Here is a 584-nt window from a genome sequence, read left to right on the forward strand (position 1 = left end):
GTAAGAAGGTTCCAATTTTATGGCTTTGATGTCTGTGTGTTAATAGTAGTATGGCACTTTTGGACAATTACATCATCTGCCAAGGAATATTTTATCTGTTTAAAGATGAAGTGGGGAGTATGTATGTTATAACATTTTAGCTTTTATGATGGTCTTATTTCTCTTTGTGATTGTAACTTTTACGATTCAAATGAATTGAAATAAAGGATGATGATGATAGTATCACAGGCATACATATCAGGGGGACGTTCTGAGACAAACAATGCACCTACTGACCGTACTAAAGCTTTCACAATTTATGTTGGACAACACTTTATTTACAAATTCTTGCAACTAATACTTTTCGTTTCAAGTCTCCCCAAATAGAGTAAAGGATTGCCCATGATTTCATTAAAAGACTAATAAAATATACATAACAAAATATAACAGTGAGGATTATTGGTTGTGATATTTGATGTAAAATTAGCAGTGTCTGCCAAATGCAATAGTTTTAGGAAGGAACTAATGTGAATATGCAAATGTGATAAAAACATTTGATTTTTCTGTTGTGAAGTGCAGCTTGTTGCGAAACTTTTCGTCCACAA

This window comes from Pleurodeles waltl, chromosome 9, assembly GCF_031143425.1.
Source record: "Pleurodeles waltl isolate 20211129_DDA chromosome 9, aPleWal1.hap1.20221129, whole genome shotgun sequence".
NCBI lineage: Eukaryota > Metazoa > Chordata > Amphibia > Caudata > Salamandridae > Pleurodeles > Pleurodeles waltl.